The sequence below is a fragment of the Symphodus melops genome, assembly GCF_947650265.1.
Source record: "Symphodus melops genome assembly, chromosome: 5".
NCBI classification, from domain to species: Eukaryota; Metazoa; Chordata; class Actinopteri; order Labriformes; family Labridae; genus Symphodus; species Symphodus melops.
Genome location: NC_136695.1, coordinates 2,851,089 through 2,867,903, shown reverse-complemented (window position 1 = coordinate 2,867,903; position 16,815 = coordinate 2,851,089). Strand labels below are relative to the sequence as shown.

Here is a 16,815-nt window from a genome sequence, read left to right as displayed (position 1 = left end):
AGTCTGGCTTGATTTTTGTAACCTGACCCCTTTATAAAGGGAAGGAAATGGATGGATCCTCATTACGCGACCACCGCTGCTCAAGGAAAGGTGGTCAACAGCATTTACTTCATATTGTTGTTTTGGTGTGAACCCGCCCCCTTTAATCCACAAGCCACAAGATCCAGTTTCCTTTTAATCTCATCTCTGATTTGAAGTTCAGCGTAACAGCAACGTATGCACCGCTCAGCTGATCACCTGCTCATGCTCAGGACTCCTCCTCCTCCTGCTCCGCCCCCTCCCTGCTGGCCACGCCCACCTCATCACCTTCAGCTCACCTGTGCTCACAGCTGCTTCTCATCAGTAATCACACACAGCACTTCAGACAGACTTACAGCGCTCACTCTTGTCGTCGACCTTTGACCCTCTGCAGGGTTTAAACTTCTTACCTGTTGCTGATCCGTCTGCCTCCTCGTCTGCGTGCACGGTACTGTTGCCCATTGTTTAACTGTAGTGTGTGTGTGTGTGTGTGTGTGTGTGTGTGTGTGTTACATGTAGAGTGATGCTACTTTGTTATTTAGGTATGGATCCTTCCATTTGTTTCTTCAGGCTTACTTATAGAAATGTTTTGAAGATGAGCGTTTATATCAGATAGTTTCCTGTCGTTTCAATGATTCTCACGTGTCGGTGTTATCTCGGAAGTGGCTAAATGCTAACATTAGTGGCTAAATGCTAACAGTAGTGGCTAAATGCTAACATTAGCTGTGTATTGGCAACAAACTAGCTATGCATGTTTATATATTAGGCGGCAGTAGCTCAGTCTTGGAGGGTCGCTGGTTCAAGTCTTGATGCGGATCAAAATATGGATGTTGGTCTGGTAGCTGGAGAGGTGCCAGGACCACCTCTCGAGCACAAACAGAGATGCAAGGTGCCTTGAGCAAGGCATTAGCTGTGCCACTCTCCATTAATGCATATCCACAGGTCCTGCTTGTGAGAAATATGTCTCTGAAATAACAGAGTGCAAACTACCATTAATAAAGAATATGAAATTAGAAAGTACATTTTTTATGATGGAGCAACGTCTCCAACATTTTCAGCATCCATTGTGTGTGCAGGTTCAAATCGGAACAGTCGCTCAGATTTGCATGTTCACGATGTAGACGTAGAGTTTAAACGCCTGGACGTAGCAGCAAAGAAGAGGAAACGTAACCACAGTGAGCCAAAGCCGTAAGAAGATAAAGCTTGAGTTGGCTTTCACCCGGGTACGCAGAGTTGGCCTGCTTCCCGTTGGACAGGCAGGTGCAGAACATCATCGGTTAGCTTGTGCCAGCGTGGAGACGATGTGAGTCACACTCGCTGCTGCAGTGAGCGTGCGCAGTCGGGTCAGACGAGCCCAGTTTGAAGGTTGTGTTTACAAGCGGCGACTAATATTTCCCCTTTTTAGCGCTCGAGGGCCGAACTACAAAGCTCCACGTTGACCGTGCCTTGAAGAACTTTCTCACACTTTTGTGCGGTGTAATGACCATTTTAGCGTCCTCTGCTTTTCAGACTTGAGTCTTTGTTTTCGGCCTCTGTCTCATCTTCTATTGCTGTCTCACAAAGGGGGAAATCACCTCCTGTGACATGATACCTTCAACATGGATAATCTGCCAGTGATCCACCACATGGATGGGGCTGCTGTGTAAATACCCTTAATGTGGAAGTTTCCCCCGTCAGCAGGCCAGCACGGAGCGGATGTTTTCCACTGATGACAGCTCGGTACAGTCTGTAGCCGTCCTGGGTGGGCGAGGCTGTTCCATGGCTTAACAGGATAAGCTCCACGACAGGCCCTCTTCAAAGGATCTTTGAAAGGGAAATATCCACCTCAGGTTTTACGACCCGAGTTAAAACCTTCAGACGGAACCGAGTCCACCTACCAGAGACCAGAATCCGCAGATCATTACAGGCGCTCAACGGCCGGATGGCTGTTTTTTTTCTTCTTCCTTTGGTTTCTTCTAATGACTCAGACAGTCGTGTCGTTCTTTTTGTCGGGGACGTTTTTTTTCTTTACACCTGCACAAAACGTCCTCTAAATTCACGGGCTTCATGTGTGAACACACGCAGATGAATTTTCTCACTCACACTTTGAACTGAAGTTTCTGCGTGGATTTTCTGAGTCGACGTGAATATGATGAGAGGCTGAGACGACGTTTGCACAACCCGTGTTCAGCGTACAGTCTCCGGCGACCCTCCTCTACTGTCCCACAGACAGATCGTCTCCCACTGAGAGGAAGACTTCAGGGGCAACCTTCCTTTTTTAAATCTTCAGGAGAAAATCATCAGGAGTGCGTGTGTGAAAACGGCTTCACACACACACACACACACACACACACACACACACACACACACACACACACACACACACACACACACACACACACACACAAGGGCACATTATGAAGAGTTTCACAGCACGTTTCAGGTCAAACAGACCAAGGCCATGACAATACAACTAGACAAACACGGACCTATCCTCTTAGCCTTTAACCCTGACCCCCCCCCCCCCCCCCCCCCCCCCCCCCCCCCCTCCGACCGCTGACACCAGGAGAAGAAGGGCGATAAAGGGAGGACAGGAGGAACCAGGGAGGGACTGATGAGAGCTACGAGGAGGTTTTAAAACACAGGCACAAGACTACAAACTAAATAGTTGTTTAAATTATAAACACTAAACACTAAACACTAAATTATAAACACTGATAGTAAGGAAGAAGTATCATTTTTGTGTTTTTAAAGAAACTGTGTGTGTTTTTAAAGAGGCCCTGAAGGCTCATCACACCACAGATAAAGAAAACATCATAAACAAGCAAATGCATGGCTCGTGTCATAAATGTTTTGTCTTTGAGTAAGACTAAAGCGTCGTTTGCTTTTTGTTTGAACATCACAACACTAAACTCCTCCGTACATCGCTTTCATGACCGATCAGACTTATATATTCAAGTTTAGTTAAATCATGAATTAACTTCCTTTCACCTTGTTTCTTGTGTCCCTTCTTTGTCTCCGTTTGTTTCTGAAGCGTTATGTTTACGCCCAAGGTTGGCGTTTTAAACGCTGTCTCAAAATTTTCTTCAGTCCGGAGGTAGACCTTAAGCCTCCTTTCAAACGTTTCAACGTCGGCTTGCAGTCGTACCAGTCATAATGGAGAATTATCGATGGGTGAGTTTGCATCGTGTGCGGATAGAGACGTGAGCTCTAGACCAAATGTGTTTGTTTAACCAGGCAGCGAGCACGTTTATGTCAACTGTAAAAATGTCTTTTTTTTAAAAATTGGGGGTTCTGAGGCTTTTGGAGACGGCCTCAAGTGGCCACTCGAGGTACTGCAATTCATTTTATTTTTTTATTTTTTTTGCAGGCTTCATTTTCACAGCTGCTTGAGTCAGTGGAGTAGCTTAATATGTTCTTATAAGTTATCTGAGGCTATTTTCAGTTAAATTGAAGTTCAAAGATGACAAAGTAAAAAACACTTTGAACTTTAAATGAAATTAAAACCAATCCGTTGTTTTTCATCTTACAGCATTAATACTGAATTTAACATGAAGCAGCAGCTAAACTCACTCACTTTGATCTGTTGCTCACTATTAAAAGTGACCTTTAAATCGCTCGCTGATAGTGGTTATGTTGCGTGCTCCATGTACGCAGGCCTCAGTGACCTTGGGTTCAAATCCGACCTCGGCCCCTTCGCTGTGTATCATCCCCCGCTCTCTTTCCTCCCAACACTTCCTGTTTCCTTCAGCTGTCCTGACCAATCAAGGCACCAAAAAAAAGTTATAGTTTAGCTTCAATAAAAATGAATTCTAACAGAAATCATTTAAAGATCGTAAAACCTGATCAGGCACGAGAACAGAAGAAGGAGAAGGGAACGTTTTAAACTTTGAGGTGAAATTTAAAGAATAAAATTAAATCGTCATCTTATTTAAAAAAAAACAGTTTTCAGCACAAACAAAACATATTTTCACTTTAGTTCAAACACACCTTCAATAGTGGACATTTAATAACTTTTACTTCCTTGTGTGCTTAATTCTGGTGTTTATTATAATCGGTGAACTCTCAGTCTCGAGAAGCCGGATGGCGTCGTAAACACAGAATAAAAGTAACCGGACCCTCCTGACCTTTGCCTCCTGCGTCCTCATACATGGAGCGACGTTGTCACCTCGTGTGTGCTTCAGTTGTTGGCTCCTGGAGGTGGCTGTGTGCTCTACATGTGTTATTTAGGTTGACATATCCATGCCGTGTGAACACAATCGTGCTGGTTGGCGGGACAGACGCGGCCTACATGTCACCATGACATGCAGACTAATGCAGGAACAAGCAGGACGCGGATTAACGCAGAAATCCAACATGAGATGCCGTCATGACGGAGGCCGGGCAGGTGTGCTGCAACAATGAGCTCTTTCAGATGTTAGACTGTGTGTGTGTGTGTGTGTGTGTGTTTGTGTGTGTGTGTGTCTGGATATCGTCAGACAAGCTGACGTGAAGTAACAATTGTGGCGTGCGGACCGTTTGCTTGATTAAAAAAAGGATTTGTTTTGGTTTTAGTTTAAACTCAGATCCATGAAAACATCATTCAGGCTTTCTTGGAAAATTGTAAGGATTTTCAACAGGAATAAATAAACATTTTGTGAAGAATGTTATTGGACAGCCTCCAGGTTTTACATCTTTAAACTGTGTAAAAGGCAGATGATTAAGACTAAAGGCTGGCCGATTAAAAGCAGGGTTGGTAATTTTTGATACTAGCATGATTTTAAAAGTAGCATTCCCTCTGTGCTCCCTCTAAAGCCACGCCCCTCCCCCTCTGTGCTCCCTCTAAAGCCACGTCCCCTCCCCCCTCTGTGCTCCCTCTAAAGCCACGCCCCCTCCCCCTCTGTGCTCCCTCTAAAGCCACGCCCCCTCCCCCCTCTTTGCTCCCTCTACAGCCACGCCCCCTCCCCCCTCTTTGCTCCCTCTAAAGCCACGCACCCGCCCCCCTCTGTGCTCCCTCTAAAGCCACGCCCCCTCCCCCCTCTTTGCTCCCTCTAAAGCCACGCACCCGCCCCCCCTGTGCTCCCTCTAAAGCCACGCCCCCTTCCCCTCTTTGCTCCCTTTAAAGCCACGCCCCCTCCCCCCTCTTTGCTCCCTCTAAAGCCACGCCCCCTCCCCGCTCTTTGCTCCCTCTAAAGCCACGCCCCCTCACTTACACACACGAGCAACGTTGCTCCAGTAGCGCACCTCAGCTCATCTCTTCATCGTGTAGAAACGACGTCGTCTCATGTCTCATTCAGCGGAAAGTAAACTCTCAGTATAAACTCCGTCATCGGTGACGAGCTTTGAGAGGTAGAGAACGAGCAGAAGGACAGCGTGTGATTGGTTCATCAGGTTGGTACCTCGTGGCAGACGTTGGTCAAAGTTTTTACAGGCTTACAAACTGCTACAGATGATGGATTTTCTTTGCTCTTTTTTCAGAGCACCTGAGTTATTTTTATTATTTCTAGCAGGACCTAAAGACACTAAAGGAGTGGTCTTTCTGGCTGTCACCTGCAGAGGGCGCTACATCGATAACAGCAAGCATGAGAACCCTACAGAGTCAAGTGGTGATGCGTGTACAGGTTACTGATACTGTCCGTGTTGACTGACCATCTTGTGTACGATCTACTAATCTACGTCTTTTCCACAAAGTGAATTTGCATTTGAGGGATCATCGAAATAAATGAGTCGATCTGATCTGTTCAGCTTGATTGCATCGAAAAATAGACGCCCCCTCCCCCCTCTTTGCAAAGCAAAGCGGCGGTGAGTCTGACGGCGCCCACCCTATCCCACAGGGTCTGTTTCAAAAGCACAGTCAGGTTCCTAAGATCACAGGAGATCATTTTAAAAAAACACTTTACTCCGCAGGCAGGCGCTAGGACAAGACGGCAACATGCACAGTGGAAGCAGCATTGATAGATCGGCTCCTGACGCACACAGAAAGCGGTGCGCACAGATCCTACTGAAACAGTCTGCAAAGACAGAAAGAAATAACATGTTTACAAAGATTGCAATTTTATTCTTGGAGGTGAAGCGTCGACAACGAGCACTTTCACCTTCCAACAACTCTTCACCGCCAGAAACCCATAACAGTCAGACGTGATCATAAATCACATCCTGACGAGGAGGACCACACAAACGACGAGGTGATGAGAGCAGCTACCTGCGGAGAGACGGACACTGAGGGAGGATAAAGATTTTAGAGGCTGGATGTGAGGTTGTTGTTGCTTTTTGGGGGGGCGGGAGGCGGGGGGGATCTGTGTGCTTTGACCTCCGGCTCCGCTACATCTTTATTTCATGGCTGACAAAGTGAATACCAACGCTGCGTAAGGAATTCTGCCTCCACCTCTGATTTATGGTCCTCAGCTGCTGTCAGCCACCAGCTGGCCTTTAGGTGGGCCTCAGAGGGAAACACACACACACACACACACAGAAGAGGTGCAACATGAAAAATACAAAAGGAGAAAATTAAGGACTCGACCCCTTTAAGAGTCAGGTGAGTCACCTGCAGGCTGCTGCGTTGTTGCTTACATTGCAGATTGCAGTCGTTGTTCTCAGATTGGCCAAACGACGCTCAGCTCATTTATTCGTTGGACTCCTTTGGCCGCTGTGGCTCAGTTGGTAAAGTCGGTCATCTCTCAGCTGAAAGGTCAAGGGTTTGATCCCCAGCTTCCCCAAGTTGCTCCAGCTGCTTATTCAGGAAGTCACATACACACCCATTCAAACAGCCTGTTTTTACAGCAGACATGAACATGTTTACAGCCTGCTTCAAAAAACCAAATAGGTGTGATTAGCTCATGTCTCCATCCACACACACTGTACAGGGGGGAGTGTTTGGATGACTCAGCAGTTCTGATTGGATGAAGGATCAGAGTTATTCACAATAAGGCGTGTAGCTGAGCTGATTGACAGGTGGGCGCCGTGTAACGGTTTGTCAGGAGGCTTAAAACCCGCCTCAGCTCTCAGCCTGTCGTTAGCTTGACTCAAAGTTAGCCTGAGACAGCATTTCCAGCACGGAGACCGCCATCCATGGGACTCCAGCGCCCCCTGCAGGAACACACAAGGGACTCCAGCGCCCCCTGCAGGGACACACGGGGGACTCCAGCGCCCCCTGCAGGGACACACGGGGGACTCCAGCGCCCCCTGCAGGGACACACGGGGACTCCAGCGCCCCCTACAGGGACACACGGGGGACTCCAGCGCCCCCTACAGGAACACACGGGGACTCCAGCGCCCCCTGCAGGAACACACAGGGGACTCCAGCACCCCCTGCAGGAACACACGGGGACTCCAGCGCCCCCTGCAGGAACACACGGGGACTCCAGCGCCCCCTGCAGGAACACACAGGGGACTCCAGCGCCCCCTGCAGGAACACACAGGGGACTCCAGCACCCCCTGCAGGAACACACAGGGGACTCCAGCGCCCCCTGCAGGAACACACGGGGACTCCAGCGCCCTCTGCAAGAACACACGGGGACTCCAGCGCCCTCTGCAAGAACACATGGAACATCGAAATATAATATTGAGATATTGATGTGTAAAAATGTTGCACATTCTTCAGATCTGTAGCAGACATGCATGAGCTCATTATAAGGGGGCGGGGCTTTGTGAACTCTAACACCTCGATGTAAGGAGAGGTAATGAGGTAATTATGATTTGAGAACAACAGCTTGTTATGCTTTCTCTTCTCTGGTTTGACAGCCATTATTTCTTTTAGATACAGACAAATCCTTTAGTGCTCGTATTTCCTCAGCAGTGTTCATTTAAAGGCCCGAAAACAATCAGAATCTTTACTCTTACTCTTTAATGCTGCAGGAAGAAATCCATCCAAAGCGCAACAAAGGATCCAACTGTGGCGAGTTTTTGCAGGGAAAACCATTCCCCCTCTGTCTAATGCGAAGGACGAGTGTGGAGAGACGAATCTTTAAAAACCAAATAAGAAAAAGGAGACGAGACAGAGAGAAAACTCAGCTCTGCTTGCTAAGAGAGTCATCTGAATTCAAGCCTCATTCCCTCCATTGATCCGGCCGTTGAGAGGGAAACCAAAATGTTTGGCTTATTTTAGCCAATTAAGCTGTGAGAGAGCCAATTGTGCATGTGCTATTGAGCGTCTCTTTGCTCAAAGTGCTTATTGTCGCGCTGCTTGCAGAAGGATCAATTGTGGGCTCTGTGATCGGATTAGTCAGGTAATCAATGCTGGCGGCTAATATATTAACAAGGTAATTATAGCACTGTGGAAGAGGTAGCCCCTGTGTAACAAACGCAGCACACCATCGTTCTTAGATATTACAGGCTTCAGTTAGAATGACAAAAGATACCGCCCCCCCCCCCTCCCCCTGCAAAGCCAACGCATAATTGTCTCTTTTCTCTCTTACACACACAACACACACACACACACACACACACACACACGAAGCGCTGCCCCCGTGGAGAAGGTGTTAATCACATTACTAATGATAACACTTCACACTCCCGCCATAAAGTCGTGCAGCAGCAGGACCCAGACTCTTAAATCTCCCCGCAGCTCACAGCAATTATTCCTCTACATTACCAGTGATGTCTGAAGCCCGGCTGAGCCCGAGTGTGTGAGAGCACACACACACACACACACACACACACACACACACACACACACAGAGTTAAACGCAATCATAATCACTTAATTCCATTATTAATAATCTGAAGTTAAAGCTTTAAGGATGGACGTGTGTCTTTTAGCCGCATGTGTCTGTGTTTGTTTAAGACTTTTATTTTGTATTTTCGACATGAGAATAAAAAACTCAAAGCAGCATTTGGTTGTTTCTACAAGAACCACAGATGCATAACACCGCTGGATATTCTGTTCAAGATCTCAGGCTCACGCTGCAGTCATTAAATATTTAAATCTTCATTTTCATCATAACCGACCTGGAAGCTGAACAGAATTCTTGTCCTGTGTTGACAAAAATCAGAGGTCAACATTTCAATCATGGAAGTGGTTATTACGTTCTCTCCACTGTGTAAAACAAGCTAACACACTGCGCTGAAACAAGCTAACACGCTGCGCTGAAACAAGCTAACACGCTGCGCTGAAACAAGCTAACACGCTGCGCGTGTCCGTCTACGTGAGCGACAGAAAATATAAACCGGGCTGTGCTGCTCTGTGTTGTGTTGCTTCTCTGTGTTGTGTTGCTGCTCTGCTCTGTGTTGCTGCTCTGCGTTGTGTTGCTGCTCTGCGTTGTGTTGCTGCTCTGCGTTGTGTTGCTGCTCTGTGTTGTGTTGCTGCTCTGCGTTGTGTTGCTGCGCTGTGTTGTGTTGCTGCTCTGCGTTGTGTTGCTGCTCTGTGTTGCTTCTCTGTGTTGTGTTGCTGCTCTGTGTTGCTTCTCTGTGTTGTGTTGCTGCTTTGTGTTGTGTTGCTGCTCTGCTCTGTGTTGCTTCTCTGTGTTGTGTTGCTTCTCTGTGTTGTGTTGCTTCTCTGTGTTGTGTTGCTTCTCTGTGTTGTGTTGCTGCTCTGTGTTGTGTTGCTGCTCTGCGTTGTGTTGCTGCTCTGTGTTGTGTTGCTGCTCTGTGTTGCTTCTCTGTGTTGTGTTACTGCTGTGTGTTGCTTCTCTGTGTTGTGTTGCTGCTGTGTGTTGTGTTGCTTCTCTGTGTTGTGTTGCTGCTCTGTGTTGTGTTGCTGCTCTGTGTTGTGTTGCTGCTCTGTGTTGCTTCTCTGTGTTGTGTTGCTGCTGTGTGTTGTGTTACTTCTCTGTGTTGTGTTGCTGCTCTGTGTTGTGTTGCTGCTCTGCGTTTTGTTGCTTCTCTGTGTTGTGTTGCTGCTCTGCGTTGTGTTGCTTCTGTGTTGTGTTGCTGCTCTGTGTTGTGTTGCTGCTCTGCGTTGTGTTGCTTCTCTGTGTTGTGTTGCTGCTCTGTGTTGCTTCTCTGTGTTGTGTTGCTTCTCTGCATTGTGTTGCTGCTCTGTGTTGTGTTGCTGCTCTGTGTTGTGTTGCTGCTCTGCGTTTTGTTGCTTCTCTGTGTTGTGTTGCTGCTCTGTGTTGCTTCTCTGTGTTGTGTTGCTTCTCTGCATTGTGTTGCTGCTCTGTGTTGTGTTGCTTCTCTGTGTTGAGTTGCTTCTCTGCATTGTGTTGCTGCTCTGTGTTGTGTTGCTGCTCTGTGTTGCTGCTCTGTGTTGTGTTGCTTCTCTGTGTTGTGTTGCTGCTCTGTGTTGCTGCTCTGTGTTGTGTTGCTTCTCTGTGTTGAGTTGCTTCTCTGCATTGTGTTGCTGCTCTGTGTTGTGTTGCTGCTCTGTGTTGCTGCTCTGTGTTGTGTTGCTGCTCTGGTTGTGTTGCTGCTCTGCGTTGTGTTGCTGCTCTGCGTTGTGTTGCTGCTCTGGTTGTGTTGCTGCTCTGCGTTGTGTTGCTGCTCTGCGTTGTGTTGCTTCTCTGTGTTGTGTTGCTGCTCTGTGTTGCTTCTCTGTGTTGTGTTGCTGCTCTGTGTTGCTGCTCTGTGTTGTGTTGCTGCTCTGGTTGTGTTGCTGCTCTGCGTTGTGTTGCTGCTCTGTGTTGTGTTGCTGCTCTGTGTTGTGTTGCTGCTCTGCGTTGTGTTGCTGCTCTGGTTGTGTTGCTGCTCTGTGTTGTGTTGCTGCTCTGTGTTGCTGCTCTGTGTTGTGTTGCTGCTCTGGTTGTGTTGCTGCTCTGCGTTGTGTTGCTGCTCTGCGTTGTGTTGCTTCTCTGTGTTGTGTTGCTGCTCTGTGTTGCTTCTCTGTGTTGTGTTGCTGCTCTGTGTTGCTGCTCTGTGTTGTGTTGCTGCTCTGTGTTGCTTCTCTGTGTTGTGTTGCTGCTCTGTGTTGCTGCTCTGTGTTGTGTTGCTGCTCTGTGTTGTGTTGCTGCTCTGCGTTGTGTTGCTGCTCTGTGTTGTGTTGCTGCTCTGTGTTGCTTCTCTGTGTTGTGTTGCTGCTCTGTGTTGCTGCTCTGTGTTGTGTTGCTGCTCTGTGTTGTGTTGCTGCTCTGTGTTGTGTTGCTGCTCTGCGTTGTGTTGCTTCTCTGTGTTGTGTTGCTGCTCTGGTTGTGTTGCTGCTCTGCGTTGTGTTGCTGCTCTGTGTTGTGTTGCTGCTCTGTGTTGTGTTGCTGCTCTGCGTTGTGTTGCTGCTCTGGTTGTGTTGCTGCTCTGTGTTGTGTTGCTGCTCTGCGTTGTAGATGTAGATGGATGTGTGACTCTACGTTAAAGTATTAAACATGTCGGTCTGGATTTCTGATTTCTTCTACAGTTTGAAGACGTTTCCATGACAACCAGACCAACTGTTGGTCACTCTTTGTGTTCGACCTGTTCCAGCTGTTTGTGTTCGACACAATATAGAAAAAGAACCAGAGACGCAGGTTGAAATTCGAATAGATCCTGGTTGGACACAGTTTTGATTCACTTACTGTAAATGAGTCTGTAAAGCTTAAAATAGTCAGACGTGGGACGCCGGCAGCCTCGTGGTTATCAGAGCGTGCACGGGTTTGAATCCGACCTGTTGCTCCTTTCTCTCATCTCATTCCTCTCTCTCTCTCTCTCTCTCTCTCTCTCGCTCTCTCTCTCCCTCCCTCTCTCTCTCTCTCTCTCTCTCTCTCTCTCTCTCTCTCTCTCTCTCTCTCTGATTAAAACTGTTTTAATCTGAATCTCGTCACAGAGCGTCTCCTTGTGACTAATTCTTAAAGCGCCTCGAGTGAGAGAGATGTTTACCGCTCGGGTAAAGTGAAAGAAAAACAAGAAGGGACTCCACATTCTTCACAAAGTAAAACAGTAATCATGAGGTTTTTTCTCTCGTCGTCTCTCACAACACGGCGTGCTCAGAGCCGAGAGAAAAGCGGCGGCAGACACTTTATTTTCTGCCTCATGGACATTCCTGCCAAGGTTGAAATCTCCATTGCTAATATGAACTTTGCATAAGTGCTTATAATGGTAGCGTCGATTCAGCCTGGTTATTGTTTTTCCACTAAAGTAAAGCAAAGCTGAGAAGATTCCTGGGTAAATATAAACTTTGCTTAAGTACTTATGCGGCTGTTTTCTCTCTCCCATATGGCGGCCAAAGGCACAAAGCCTCGGGGGGAATACCAAGCAGCTCTGCTAAGCCCCCCGTCCTCATCCTGCAGACAAAGACTCGGCTCTTCAAAGCAGGACGGCCTTTAAACAGTTAACAGCAGCAAGAGCTTCTACACATGATGCTGTTTGAGGATCCTTTGCACCACTAAACCCTCCGAGATCTCCCACACTCCTGCTCGCAGCCGTCAGACGACACAACTTTTTGGACTTCAGGACAGAAGCTAGTCTGACATCATCAGCGGGAAAGGGAGCAACAGGTCGGATTCAGACCCGGGGCCGCCCACATAGAGAACCACAGCCTCCGCACATGGAGCAAGCCAACTAACCACTAGGCCACCAGGACGCCCCCCCCCCCCCCCCCCCCCCCCCCCCAGCTTTGAAAACACATGAGGAAGATTTCATGAACTCATGATTGTCACCAGATGGGATCAATTAATAACACTGTCTGCCCTTGGTCACACACACACACACACACACACACACACACACACACAGGTAGCCTTCATCCACACGTCCTCTACACGTTGATGTGCAGTGTTTCCCACTTTTTAAATCTGCTCCAGTTGCTGTTTAAATGTGTGTGTGTTTGTGTGTGTGTGTGTGTGTGTGAGAGAGAGTCTTTGTGGTCGGCCTACAATCAGATGTTTTATTTGTTGTTTTTTTCTTACAATAAAAAAAAGGGCAGAGGCTCTTCAGAGAGCAGCGTCACCTGTAAATGAACACAGACCAGACAGAGGTAATTATCCAACAGTGGAACAAACTGGTCCACGACTCAGACGAGAGCAAGGTGTTAAAACACCTTCAGCCTAAAAGAAAAGTAGGTCCAGCAGAAGCTGCACGAGCGAACGGACGGGTCAGCAGAAAATCCTCCTGAAATGATGGAGATGGTTTTTGTGCATCTGTGAAAACGACACGAGACTCAGACTAGAAAGCGGTCTGAGCGCTGTGAAAGGGGACAGATTCAACAAACACAGTATGCAGGCTTCAGCTGTAACAGACACGTTATTCATGCAGTCATCATCGTAGCCTGCTTAGCGTTACTGTTTCTTTTGGGTGTATAAATCAAACATTAGCTCCTTTTGCATCATCCCAAGTCTAAACGTCTTTTCACAGGACTTGTAAAAGTTGTCGGCTCCTCTGGCTGGCTTCACTTATTCGTGTATTTGTCCGGATTGCAACATAGCAGAACATATGAGAACTGTTTACCAAATAACTCCCAGCAAAGCCGTCCATCTGGATAACTGAGCGTCAGCCCGGTGCATGCTGGGAGATTAGACTGAGCCTGCTTGGCTAAAATCAATATTTACCGAGGAGACTGCTGTCAACACTTTCCTGTAACTGTTAGCCTCCTCGTTTGTGTGTGTGTGTGTGTGTGTGTGTGTGTGTGTGTGTGTGTGTATAGTCTATCCAAGGAGTTTTTTCACTTCTCTCGATGTTCAAAGCTCATGTGCTCATTTAAAAAGGAAACTTTTTTGTGTCGACATTTTTGAAGTTTTTTTTTTTTTTTTTTTCTTTGCAAAACTCTTTTCCGCAGCTGTGCACACACCATATGTATGTAAAGTGTATATATTTGGTGTGTGTGTGTGTGTGTGTGTGTGTTGGGGGTGTGGGCAGTGAAGCTGGGGTGTAATTGATCACATATGATAGCTGGTTACAGTCCTTTAATGCTCCACTGTGCCTCCCTAACATTTGCGAGTAAACCAAATTAATTTCAGAGTTCTGGAAAAGACCGGCCACACATGAAAGTCCCGGCGCTACATGAAAGAAGGTTTTTTAAGGGTAATGCATGTCACACATCAGAACAAAAACAATCGCATCGTGGTCCTCTAAGGGTTTTAATTCATCTCAATTTGCATAATTATACGACATTAAAAAGATTCTTGACTGCAGCATGTGTCCGACTTTTTCTCCATGTGTCCAGAGTTCAGTTGGCTGTAGGTGAGATGGAAGCTCAGGTTCAGGTTTGGTTGACTTTCTTTGTACCTGAAGGTAAATGTAGTTGCAGGGAGAGTCAGAAGCACATAAAGTGGTTATTCAGGTTCCAATCGTACAATTGACGTGGAGTGAACTAATAAGAAGTGCATTATGGGTTGAATTTGGGCCGTCTGTAAACAATGTCAAATAGGTTTGTCGAGCGTGGCTAACGTTAGCATCGCTAACAACGCCAGGCTTCAGTCCTCCTGGCAGGTAAACGTGTGCTCACACATATTCCTGGTCGGATCGTCCACTTACACTTTATAGGTCGAAATACTCGCCACGCTACAAAGTGTCACTCTTCCATGGTCCTGCTGTTTACTCTCTGGGTCGTAGTTCAGGCTACGGTTACACAATGTGACAAAGTGCAGTGTGAAACCGAACCAGATGAAGAATCCTGAATCGTAACGAGTCCACAGAACTTCATTCAGTCTGTTGAAGCCTCCTTACAGAATGTTTTTTGTAGCAGACAGATTTAAAGAAACTGTTGGCCTCCTTGAAACATGTCAGAACACTCGTAGCATGAAGCTTAGCTTAGCATGAAGCGTAACATGAAGATCAACTTTATTAAACTGATGCATTTTCGGCTCGCGGCCTTCATCAGGCTCTTCATACTCCAAGTGTTGCTGGAGATATTTGAGCTCTTCACTCTTCATTCTGCTCGAATAATAACACACGTCTGACATGATGCACTCGTGTTGGTGCGTTCAGATTTAGTTTAGATGATTGGAAAGATGTCCAGACCAGAACGTCTCGTTGGGTTCTTCTGCTTCAGCGTCATCCAGATGTCCAGTAATGGTACATGTAACCTTTATTGTTCAGAGATTGGGAGTGTGCCAGTGTAAAGAAAATGGCAAGCAGCCAGTATCATTATGTATACATGTGGTGAGTGAGTGCGTCTGTCCTCACAAAGGACCTGTCTCTTCTGCAAAGTCTCCTGCTTCCTCCAGTTTATTTATTAGCTACGGGCCGCTCTCCGAACTTCACACAAATGTTTGTTTTCTGAACCATCTGTCTGGCACCAGAGCAGAGAAAGAAAACAGAGCGAGGAGAAGGAGAGAGGCAAGAAAAGACACAGAGAGGAGACAAAGAGGAACGAGGTGTGTGTGTGTGTGTGTGTGTGTGTGTGTGTGTGGGATTCACTTTCTATTCATGGAGCTTAACCAGCCATGAGATTGGCCTGGAATATCAAACACAGATAGCTCCCTCCCTCCCTGCTCTTCCCCTCACAGCCTCTCCCCAACTCTCCATCACTGCCCTCCTCATCTCCATGGAACAGGTTTCCACGGCAACACCGCAGGATGTCAGAGGTCAGGTGTGGCGAAGGGGGCGGGGCGGGTGGGTGTCTGAACGTGGGTCCATCTGGAGGAGTGACCCGACATAATCAGATATCAACCCTACACTACAAGTGGGGTGAGAGACGGAGCAGGAGAATGTTAAGCTGATTGTGTGTGTGTGTGTGTGTGTGTGTGTGTGTGTGTGTGTGTGTGTGTGTGTGTGTGTTAAATCAGCCTCCTTGATATTGACATTTACAGCGTTAAAATAATGGAGAAACGGGGAAGATGATAGAGCTTCGGGGGCGGGGGATGAAGATGAACTGTCTTTCCAGAAGATGCCAGATGGTTTGTTGGCTCTTTGCCACATCAGAGCTCACGACCGTTTTAGTACCTGCCCCGGATTCACGCCGGACCGGACTTCACCTGCTCTCCAATTAGTCCAAGTCCATTTGAAGCCTGCGTAGTATTAACCAATCAGTTGTCAGCTGTAACGAGGGGTAATGTGAAGACGAGGCGTTTAGAGATATTTATCGCAGCAGCAGAACACAGTTTGTGTTTGACCTCGTCACTCCTCACATGTTTGAGTCACATGCAGAAGTTTGAGGAGAGACGGGATGATGTCATAAACCCTCCAGTCACAGGTGGCTGCGTGGACGATGGCGGAGCTGAGCGTGAGTGCAAAAATTAATCGGGATGAACTATTAATGCTGTTATTACTTTAAACAACATGTCAGATCAAACGCTTTCCTGATGACTTCACGGTCACAAGCTCTAATCTGAAGTCTTCTTTAAAACAGGATGTGGGAGCACCTGGTTGGGTACGCCCCATGTGGTCTCTGTAGTCCTCCAAGCAGTCGGACCTGTGGCTCCTTTGCTGCAGGTCTTTCCTCACTCTCTCCTGAATGCATGCTCTGTACAGAGTCAAATGAAGGCAAAAAGCCCCAAAAACAAATATAAAAGAGAAACAGCATGATGTTCATTTTGCATGTTATGGTTCTTTGAAGACGAACACGTGGTCGGGAATCTTTTGGTTTTTGGCGAGCTGTAAGCGAGCGGCAATGTCGGGTCTTAAAAAATGAAGCTGATATAGGAAGTGAAAAAAGCTTCAGGCTGACGACAGGAAGTCACAAACACACACAGCATAAATAAACCAGGTAAACATCACGGACACACACTGTGTTTTAAACACGGCTCTGTTTTGAAAATGATACGTGTCATATATAGTGAGCGTGTAGCTGAGCTCACTGACAGGTGGGCGCCGTGTAACGGTTTGTCAGGAGGCTTAAAACCCGCCTCAGCTCAAAAACTCAAAGTTAGGCTGAGACAGCATTTCCAGCAAGGAGACTGCTGCAGATGAGCTGCAGCGCCCCCTGCAGGGACAGACGGGGGACGACAGTCAGGCTTCAAACGTTCATATTTACAGGGTTTTTTTTCAGTTTCAACCATTTTTAAGATTGAAAACAGTTTTGAAGAGGAGGCGTCAGAGCGAGCTGCTGCATGTGAATCT

At 47.2% G+C, this 16,815-nt stretch overlaps 1 protein-coding gene across 1 annotated transcript in view; it reads left to right on the top strand.

Annotated features, from left to right (window-relative positions):
• Positions 1-364: 364 nt before the first annotated feature.
• Positions 365-16,815, top strand: part of LOC306824505 (uncharacterized protein) — a 30,270-nt gene continuing 13,819 nt past the window's right edge. Inside the window, exon 1 of the mRNA XM_079344684.1 lies at positions 365-466. The gene's annotated coding sequence lies outside the window, so the exon portion shown is untranslated. The remainder of the gene's footprint in view (positions 467-16,815) is intronic.